Genomic DNA, 10,307 nt, shown 5'->3' on the forward strand with positions numbered 1-10,307 from the left:
CTGCGCTCAGTGGATCTGCGCTCGACAGTGCAGCCTAGGCGGAGTAGTCGAACGCAGATCCACTGAGCTCTCAACACAGACAGCATCGTCAGAAGGAAAGTTGATAAAATAAATTACAAATTCTGTATTGTTCATACATATGCGTACCGAACCGAAAGCACTGTATCGAACGGTTCAATATCGATACGAATATCGTTGCACCCCTAATATATATATATATACCTTGTATAGTATTTTTGAATTGTTTTAGAACATTAACAGTTGTTAGCCAAACCATAACCCAAACACACACACAGGCAGTGTAATCCCACACTGGGGGGGTAGAAGCCTGTTGTAAACCAGCCTCAAAAAACCATTGTGATGTTCAAAGGGACTTCACAGAGGCTCCAACCATTGATAAGGCCTAATGTAATGAGGCACTGTAAACTTCATCTTTTATACATGGCAACATAATGTGAAAGGTCATCTTATCTTAATCCTCAAATCTGCAGCATCCAGGCCCGTGGCCCCATTTCATGAAGTTAAAGAAATAATCTTAGAGACCACTCTGAAGACGGCCCTTATTATCTTCTCCGCAAGGTCCAATCAGAAGATGTCATTAGAGTGTACTATGAATGCACTGTAAGGAATAATTATTTCTTTTTTTTTTAATCGGCCCCAATCATATCATAGAATCAGCTGGACTGTGTGCTCATGGGGAGAAGCTTTATTATGTCCAGTGATTAATCATCAAGCACTACCTTATCCCTCTTAGACACACTTGCACACTGCAGGCGTGGTTCATAGAAGGAAGATGGAAATGCATCACCTTCATCAGCATCCTGCTTACCTGATTTTTCCATTACTTTCAGTTCACCCTGTTATAAAGTAGCATACCGTCATCTTTTGCCCAATTAATGCTTTTTTTTTACATGCCTTACAGTCATGATTGGATTTTGTTTAACTTATTGATCTGATTCGGGGGGTTTTCCCTTTTGATTAATCACCAACAGAAGTAACAATATGTCATTAAATTCTAAACAAATTGAGGACCAATTACATACCCAGTCAGGCTGAAGTCACTATTGTGTGAATTAATTCAGGTCAAAAAGGTTATTGTCTCAAGACTAAGTTTGGGCAATTTGTTGTTTCAGAATCCTTTGTTCTCAAACTGAAAGTGTGTCAAATGTAGACAGATTGTGAAATATTTATTCCTTGACTGCAGATCATATTAGAGTGTTATTGTTTGTTTCGTTTTGTATTCCACCCCTAATTTGCCAGTGGTACAGTTTTTTGGCAAGTCTAACAAACACACATCAACTTTAACAAAGGTAGAGCCTATCCTGTAGCTTTAATTAGAAGGAAATTGTAAACAGACGCATGCCGTTCTTTTACGGATTATCTATACTTTATGACTGAATGTTTGAAGTTATGAGGGATTCTGAATCAGCAGTGCTCGAGTGGTGCTCTTATAGGACATTGTTGTCTTCAATTATTTTCAGTTATATTCCCGTCTGTAAGAGGCAGAAGATCATTTATTATTTAAAGATGCAATCGTTGCTGTTTATCTGGGATTTTTAAAACCGGGTTATCTTTTCACATAGTTTTTTTTGATTAAATGGAACAAAGTGTAATAAAATGCAGTTTCAAATAGATGCTTGTCTCTCTAGTGCAAGAGCTCATCTGCCATTATTGTGATTTAATATGAACGGTGCCAAGCAGCTGCCGAGAGACGGGATCTAACGAGCATCAGGGATGCTTTAGTATGTACATAAAGGGTCTCACACAGACAAGCTGCCAAAGACATGCATGCAAATACACATATAGGTGCTGACTAACAATGTCATATATCTTCATCCATATGTAGTAGATAAACACGGCAAACTGAAAGACTTGCAGCTAACTTTTGCAGGTGGATTAGTTCATTTTCTTTGGAAATAATAAGGATTTGAACAAAGATTTTAAATTAAGCACACTGAGATCAAACAGCAGATTTTTTTTCCTGCATGCTGTCCATGTCTGTTTGTTTACCAGACAGCAAGAAGGAACAGGCTACAACACTACCCTACTGTAGTTGTACAATGCATTTTCCTACTTAATTCATTACTCTATAAAATTGGCATTCGCAGAGCTTCATCCCCAAACAGCAATGCAAAAATAAAACTTTTTCCCCATATTTTTTGCATACCATCACTAGTATCCAGTAGCTTCCCTCTTGTTACTTTTAGTACTTAACTTCACACTAAAGCCCCTGAGACCCCACTATCGGGAGATTAGGCTAGCGTCAGTTGAAGTAGACAATCTGCAATCAATACCTGTGATATAAGCAGTCTGCCTGGGTCAGGCGACCTTGCTGTACGGGACCCACAGCAAGTCTTGTAACGTCCTCATAGATTCTGGGTGACTGACCCCTGACGACCTGGGCAGATAAGGTCAGTCTGACCAGAGTGACCTAGAGCAAAGAGGCCAGTGTCCAGTCAGTCTGGCTGTCCTATAATGAAGTGGTCAGTATTGCTTTTCTGTCACTCAGCAATTACAGGAAGAGATATGGTGCCATAGATAGGTGCTGAATGCACATGGAGGCAGTAGCCACAGAATTACATTCACGAGGACCGGTAAAGTGACATGTAAACTACTCTAATATGGGCTGGTAATGACCGGGAGCAAGATGGATCAAAAGGAGTCTGACAATATCAGTACAGCTGCATTGCTTCCATGTACGCAGGCTCATGAAGCACATCTAAGAAGTATAAAAACTATAAGTGTTCCTTATTGGAACCAGTATTACTTACAATGTCATATATATAACAACCACTGCAAATAAATTGTAAATTAATAGCTTAACTTTGGCAAATACTAAATTTACTGTCGACAAACAATAACATTATAATTAAAATAGTTTACTAGAATGACCCAAAGCTATAGTTAACTGTGGATTTTCTGAAAATAGTAACTTTTACTAAATGTCTAAATGTATTTTATCAGTAATCAGCCCTTGATTAAAGATGTTCCAGATTTATTAATGACACAGGTGTAGCTTGCCGAGTGAAGAGAAACCACAATGAAAGACAGACAAACATGTGTCACAGTGTTTCAGCCCTGGCCTTTTGTGCTCTTCGACACAGGTCAGGGGCTAGGAAATCCCCAGCCATCCAGCAGCTGCCATCACAGACTCATAGCATTCTTCTGTGTGCTAACTATTTAGTTGTCAGTGATTTGGTTAAGTGGAATTGACTTTTATCTGCGGTGTGCTATGGGGCTGCCACTGGCAATTCAGAATCCCCCTTCCTCAGCTCCCATCTTATCCTGGTGTCACATCCAGCACATTGCTATTGGCAGCTGAGCCAAGCCTAATCAATAGCCCAGGTCAGGGATGGCCCGCGGCTCTGCTGTGGGTGGGCTATTGATCCGACACATACACTCCCACAGGTCGCCCTGACAAACCGGGAAGTCGTGGCGTTGGACGAAGTGAGAGAGCGGGGAAGAGGGAGATGACAAATTAACAGCGCTGCTTTCTGACTGCTGTAACCGCTGACAAAATCCTGTCATGAAAATAATTTATTTATTCCCTAGCAAGGAGTGCACTGTGTACTCTCGATTTAAGGTGGCTCGAAAGGATTATTATTCGATTTGATATTTCAAATGGAAGTGATTGGATGCCGTGAAAGGCTGACCGCACATTAAAATCAAGACCAGGAGCAAAAAAAAAAACCCCGATAAAACATTTCAAATGCAAGCCCATCATAACCGCACAAGATGTCTGCCCCCGTCTCCCTTTCTTTCTCTTCTCTTCGCACCTTCATTTCTTTCTCTTTGCTTTGTGTATCCTCTGTTGACACTCTATCAGACCTGTGGCCAATGAGCAAGAGTCTAGTTATTTTTGTTGCAGTTTTAAATGTTGCTCCCCAAGCTCCTTATCAGCGCCACACTAAGAACTCTTGGGAACAATTAAACATGGGCTTTAACTCAAGTCTAACCACAGAGGTAAAAATAATCGCACAATGTTTCCAAATGGAAGCGGCTTCAAAAGAGCTATTCAGTTATCACAAGCTGTCTGCCTCTCCCGCCTGTATTCCCAAACTAAATCTCTGTCGCTGTGGAACTATTGGAACATATGACAAGCATATTTACTCAGCTTCACAAACCAGGCCCATGTGGAATTCAAAGGCGTTTTTTTTTAACATGTTCCTTTTTTTTTCATTGCTGGAATTGACAGTTGAATAAATATGTACTGTCTATGAGACTTTGTTGTCGTATACTGGAGATCCTCTGCAGAACAGGCAATTATATATGCTATTACAGGAATATGTCTTGTTCCGGTTACAGGGAAATTAAGTTTCTCAGGAAATCTTTTTCATTTTTCATTTTAAAAGTCTTCAGTGGTATGAGAACAGAAATTACTCACAGCAGTTCATTTGCTATTAAATGTAATCTTGAAGTCGTAAGAGGCTGTCCTGCAGTAGTAGCATCCAAATAATTATAGATTAATTTTGTTGACTCTAAAAAGAGCTGATTAATTTTGAAGTCTTGATGGAAGTCATATTGCTCTGGTCTTTCTCTCTTGAAAGACATTTATTGTGTGCTCATATTTCCGGGATGAGGTAAAGATATTGTCGCTGCTCTTAGAAGACTGCACTGGAACTCTTTCATGGTTGTTGTGATTTTTAATTGCGTTCAAAACATGCTTCTGATGTTGTCTTTTTTCTTCTTCTTCTTCTTTGTTTCACGTTCCAGGTGATGGCGTCATCGTGAATTGCTCTTCTTGTGACCCGGGAGTCCCTAAATCCCAAAAACGTATAGCTTTGGAAAACCCTGGAAATACCTGGAATTCTAGGAGTAAATCACCAAAACTTCTTCAGGTGCCCAGGCACCAGATCTATAGCTTTACATTCTCCTTTATTATTTTTGTGAATACAAAGAAAGAAAGCCTGAACATTAGCAATAGCGTCTGGCCATCCACCATTGCTTCGACAAACCTGCTGTGACCAAGAGGGTGTGACCTTTCTGCCTGCTGACTTCAAACAGACACTTGAAACGAAAACACAGTCAGAGAGGCTTCTGTGTGTTGGAAACTCAGACCAAAAACCCCATCAGGTAAGGCTGTGAAGTCCCCCTTGCTCCTGCTGTCCAAACCCAAAGCCCTTTAACTTCTCCAGGGCTTTGAAGCTAACTTGTCCCCTCTGTATCCCTCACATGGTTAGCTCTCCCTCAGATTTGGGGTAAAGGAAAGTCTGGCTGATAAATGCCCCGCTTTCATGCTCTGCTCACCTGTTTATTCCTCTCAGATTAGAGGATCGGAATAGATTGTGGTTGTTTGGTTGATAGATGCTTATCCTAGGTTCTTCACCAGCCCCTTGCTGACTGGGCCAGTGATCAGCCAGAGCTTAGCGTTGGTGGCGTGGTTATGTGTCACACAGGCATGCTGTACAGATACATAAACTTGCAGACCATCATATGAAAATGTACAGGCCTGTGGACAGGAAATATACTTTATTTTTACACTATGACACACCTACAGTATACCCTCTCTTGCTTTCGATTACAGTTATCAGTATTCCTGTCAGTAATGGGATGTGCAAATATTCCAAGATGTGTGTGTTTTGAAGTTTAAAGGGACAAAAGTGATTTTCAGGCTGATAAAATGTCACCGCTGAGTGTGTGTGTGTGTGTGTGTGTGTGTGTGTGTGCGTGTTTATTGGTGCTTGTATATTGTCTTTTACTGCATGAGACTAGGTTTGTGCAAAAACGATATACAACATGGTTTTGAATCAGAAACATGCAACGGGGCACATTTGTGATGCATGTATGCATTTTTTGGGCTAACGAAATAAGCATTTCTTTTTTTTGATTGACTTTAAAAGAAGCTTTCCTCCAAGTTTCATAAGGGTTTCCCTGTTGTTTTTTTAGAACACTGACAACGTAGCTTCACACATTGATTAAGACCTGATCCCACGTTATCTGGACTATATTAAGTTATTCTGCTTGATAAGATAATAAGCAAACTTCTGGCTGAGCAGCATAGCATGAGTCAAATAGCGTCATATGTAAAATAAAGATTGAGGTTAAGGTTTTGCACATATGTAGCAAACAATTTCCTTTTCGTCATGCAAAAGGCAAATATGTTCATCTTGGTTTGTCAACCAAAAATTAATGTATTACTTTGCACTCTGAAAACAAGCGAAATTGAGAATATAATTTGTTTATGTAATCAAGTGACTGTACTGGAGCAAACATAAAAGCAACAGGACACGCTGAGTGGCATGAGTTATGTCTTAAAGGAGTTAAAAACATTTGTTCGAAAAGTTCAAAGTCATTTAGTAAAATTTGGGTCACTGAAATTGAATACTTAACAGCAAGTTGTTGTTTAAAAAAATAATGAGGAAAGGGGAAAAAAAGAAATACACGGAAATCTTTTTCTTCTCCTGCATCTTTAAATGATATTTTTAGTGCTGGCAAAAATAATACACTTGAAAGCTCATGAAACAATATTTATCATCTTGGACCTAATTAAGGACGTGATCTGAAATGTATTTTCTATAAAGTCTGATTTAGGACCCACAGGGTCAGCTGCCTCACAAATAGGGCAACAATAATACAGCAGGAGTCAGGAGTGGAAAGGGCTCCAGTCTGGGGCAAAGCAACTCCCCTCCCTGGTCTGTGTGCTGATGGAGCTGTGCTATTGCCCAGGGCTCCACAGCTCCAGGGCTCCGACACTAGACCTTATTTTTCAAGTGGGCAGCACACTGTTCTGCTACTGTTGGGGTTGCTCCCTTTGTGCCAGCCCTCCCCTTTTAGAGAAAAAGACATGCATGATTTCATACATGAAAGATATATGTAATTGGACAGCGGGGCCTATGCAATACATTTACAATTCTAAACAGCATATGTGAAAACCACCTTCCACTTTCTCTCCCCGTTTCTTCCTGAGGAAATGTATTTGAACATATCAAAAATATAAGATCAGAAAACAGAGGCGACACGGGTTACCATTCTTGTTACGTGCTTTGTATTGCATGTGAGTGCACTTTGTCGGCGTGTGGCTCAGGGAATTGTCTCATAGCATTAAGAGAAACACAGCGTATTGGGGCATCTTTTGCAATAGATGCCTATTGTGACATCCTCAGTAGTAAATCCGAAGCTGCCATTACTTGTTCGCTCTTTTTGGCTTGGGTTAGGGGTTAATATCAGCCTCGCAGTAACAAGGGAACTCGTGTCAGGATGTGATGGTTTAGTTGACAATTTAAAAAAAAATAATGCAATCAGTCGATAAAAATATAGACATAAAATATACACAGAGTAATCATTTTAATCTGTAACTGTAAAAGTAAAATGCAGTACATATGTAGAAAAAGTGGGGGGTTATACATTGCTTTAGATGCTGGTTATGTTTTTTTTAGTGAATGTATTCAAATGAACTCTTAAAATACAAAAGAAAGGGAGATGTAACACTGTGACATTTAAACATTTCATTGTGGAAAGCAATCCATGCTTACTTTGGCATCTAAAAATAATTTTTAAACAGTTCACAGCCCCAATGTACAGAAATCAGTTGACTGGACTGAGTGACCACTCAAAGATGCAAAGATTTACTTCTGTTGTTTAAAACTGGTCATTGAAATGTAAAAGGATTTATTATAAGCTTGAACTTTCCTTTAATTGTAACGTTCAAGCTTAATATGAGCCAGAGACTAACTTGGTGATTCCAAGATTAATTTACAAACAGTCATGAAGTGAATTAATATGTGTCTGTGATTCAACGCACTCATTTTATCCTCTAAGCTATGAAACAGAATATCACATCACTGTCGCTCATTTGACCACAGGGAAGGTATGACCTTTTGGAATTCAAAGACAGTTTTTCATGTTGATATCTTTTTGCCCTTATAAGCAGCAAAACAACTGTATAAGTGGATCAGATTCAGCTGATAACACCACAAAGTTGTAGTGATGCACAGCGCTGCAAATGATTTAGTAACTACTTATCTGACAGAATTAGAAGTGTTACTACATTGTTCCTGCTTGCTGCTAACACATCTGTCACTCTCTTGTCACTGTTTGTGTTACTGCCTGTGTGTCTTTTAACACAGTAAAAAGTAAAAGAGCCCTTTCCTGCCGCCCCCCCCCCCCCCCCCCCCCAAACCTCCAGTGTCACATATGCAGTAGACACACAACAAAAATAAAAGTGCTTGAATTAGGTAAAGGGCATTTCTGTCACAGCAACGAGGTCAGTTGATTGCTGCACACGCGCTAAAATACATAATACAGAAGTGATCTTAGCACGATGGCAGGGCATGTGAGATGCGTGCTCCTAGTAGCAGGGATACAGGTGTCATTACTGAGCATCATCCCTGTGCCATATGCAAGGCTTCTGACTGTCTGCGTGACAGCTCCGAGTCCAAGTTGAAAAGTTCAACTTGTGAAGTTGATTTTCCTCTGAGGAATTGCTTTTATAAGCCATCTTTATGGTCATTCATTGCATTATTATACATATATATTTGCATATATATAGTAGTAACACGACACCGGTGACAATAACGCTCATGCAGACCTCCTGGTTTAAGGTCTTAGCCCTGTGCTCCTGTAATTTTTCTGTCACTGCAAAAAGTAAACACCTTTGCTATTAAATCCCTTAACAAGCTAACACCTAAAAAAAAAGGAACAGCACCATTAATCACCGGTTTTTATTGGCTTCAGGAACACTCACCTCCGCTGAGGTATTTAGAGAACATGACCACAACCCTTCCAACTCACCACACACAGCATATAGGTGGGGCTGCCTGCCACCAAGACGAGGTTTAGGAGAGCTGATAGGGGTTAAGCATCCATAATTCTGCCTCAGTTGCTTTGACCAGCTTAAATTGCTTTCACACAACCAGAGGGCTTCTTCACAGTACTGGAGGTTTGATAGCGTGGGGTTTTGGATGAGCCTGTTGGCTTTGTTTCTTAACTAGATGCAGCACAGATGCTGTCTCTGCATCAGTAGGGCGTTGTGTGGAGAGGTATGATATGGGTAGTTGATTTCCATGCAAAATTCCCTACGATCCCAACCTTGTCTGTCTTCACTTTTCTCACTTGTCTGAGTCGCAGCCTGCTGACTGGGTGTAGTAAATAGGTCCTGAATAGCCGCTGAATATATAAAGACAAATCAAAAGCTGTCTTTGTGTTCACTTTAGATTGAGCTACACCTGTGCATTATATCTGCTATGGATCATTTTTCTTGAATTGCCATCAGTGTTGTTATTCACTGTCATTGATTTGAATTGATTAATTCTCACTCCAATAATCACCAATTGTGTGGTTAATTTGGCATATTTAAAGCCTTATAATATAACCTGGTGCATGCTCTGTTATTTCAAACTCTCTCCTCTAAGTCCTCCCTTGGTGCTTTTTTTAATTTATGCATTCAACTGTTCCTGCCAGATGATTATTACTGTTTTTATTCTTGTGAATCAACGGTAGGCAAACTTGAAACTGTGTCTGTCCCGTGTGACACAGGCCATTGTCTGCAGAAATATGGTGCAGCGTCCCAGAGGCTGCGGGTGACGCAGGATTTGGATTTGACCTCTGGCGACAGTCTTGGATCTGTGTGTTTGCCCTCCATGTCGCTTCCACCTGTCATATTTTATCTCGTTGTGTTGTTAGGGGGTATTTCTTTACATCAAGGAAAATTAACTCTAACTTTCTCGCGTTCGATTGAAAATTCAGTGAGCACCAAGTGGCATTTAAATAAGTTTTGCGCTGTGAGGATCTGCGAGTCTTCTGTTTGGGTCGGTTTACCATCAGCTAAAGTAGCTGTTGCCTGGAGTGGTCATATGGCTCTGATTTGGGATCCCTCTGTTTCAGTGAGCCTCTCTAAAGCGCGTAAAACCCCACGAGTCCTGCCTGTCTCACACCCAGTATCTGTGACAGCAGCTCTAAGGATTTCTCCACTATTCACTGTATCCCCCGATCTGAAATATGCATTATCAGAAGGCCTAGTCTGCGCTTATTTCCTTCCTCCGTTAACAGTGCGTTGCTTTAAAATGATCTCGATATTAAATACGAAATTTATCACATTTGTCCTTAAAACTATGTAGATTGTAATATTTACACAAGCCTTTGCCTTATGTTTTGTTTTTAGCTCAACGCGTGTTCTTCCTCGACGTTTTTATTTATTTTTTTCCAAATATATATTTCTGATTTGGAATTTCTATCTGGCAACACTTGCAAGATGTTTAGATCTGCGCAGAACCTGACATCTTCTTTAGAAAAATACGAAAAGAGAAAAACATATATGTATATCTATGTGTGTGTGTGTGTGTGTGTGTGTGTGTGTGTGTGTGTGTGTG

At 40.2% G+C, this 10,307-nt stretch overlaps 1 protein-coding gene and 1 long non-coding RNA gene across 6 annotated transcripts in view; one reads left to right on the forward strand and one right to left on the reverse strand.

Annotated features, from left to right (window-relative positions):
• Positions 1 to 10,307, forward strand: part of zfhx3 (zinc finger homeobox 3) — a 284,113-nt gene that overhangs the window by 131,528 nt on the left and 142,278 nt on the right. For all 5 annotated transcript variants that reach the window (XM_014335913.2, XM_042220537.1, XM_042220538.1 and 2 more), the window contains one exon: positions 4,714 to 5,073. The gene's annotated coding sequence lies outside the window, so the exon portion shown is untranslated. The remainder of the gene's footprint in view (positions 1 to 4,713; positions 5,074 to 10,307) is intronic.
• The window catches only part of LOC106633332, a 36,834-nt gene that overhangs the window by 17,576 nt on the left and 8,951 nt on the right, over positions 1 to 10,307 (reverse strand). The window lies entirely within an intron of this gene.

This window comes from Haplochromis burtoni, unplaced genomic scaffold (assembly GCF_018398535.1).
Source record: "Haplochromis burtoni strain Fernald_Lab_line unplaced genomic scaffold, NCSU_Asbu1 Contig_50, whole genome shotgun sequence".
Classification (NCBI taxonomy): domain Eukaryota; kingdom Metazoa; phylum Chordata; class Actinopteri; order Cichliformes; family Cichlidae; genus Haplochromis; species Haplochromis burtoni.